The following is a 544-nucleotide window of genomic DNA, read 5'->3' as shown; positions in this document are numbered from 1 at the left end:
TCAGTCTTCGGAGGAAATAATTAATTTAAGCATGATTCATTTTTGCAGGATAATTACTATCACCACTAATGCTATCATGGATATCTTTGTTACCATGAAGATTGTTGCCATAAATATTGTTGTTATTTTGGACTAACCCGTTTCTCTTATTTGAAATTTACCGGGTGTCACATGGGATGGCCAGACTACTCGTGCACTCAATTCTATTTATTTTCTGAGTCTCACTTGGGATGGCTAGACCACCTGTGTACTCAGTTTATTTTCAAGACCTCTCGAGGTGTCGCTTTCAGACACCCGTTTGGCATTTTCTTGGAATCCCTCGGGCGTCCAACGCCCTTGTTCCATTTTATTTTCTTGGTTTATTTCTAATATAAATTATCTATTCATCTGCATCGTGTTAATAATTATCATGTCATGCTTTAGTTTAAGTCAGCATATGCATAGAAATTTAACCCACCATGGATATATGCATTGGGTATATCTTTTGTTCATGATGTTTGCGAGTACATTCAAACATAGTCATAGGCTTGTTCCTGGCTATTGT

This window comes from Triticum dicoccoides, chromosome 1B (genome assembly GCF_002162155.2).
Source record: "Triticum dicoccoides isolate Atlit2015 ecotype Zavitan chromosome 1B, WEW_v2.0, whole genome shotgun sequence".
Lineage (NCBI taxonomy): Eukaryota > Viridiplantae > Streptophyta > Magnoliopsida > Poales > Poaceae > Triticum > Triticum dicoccoides.
This window is presented reverse-complemented; position numbering follows the sequence as displayed.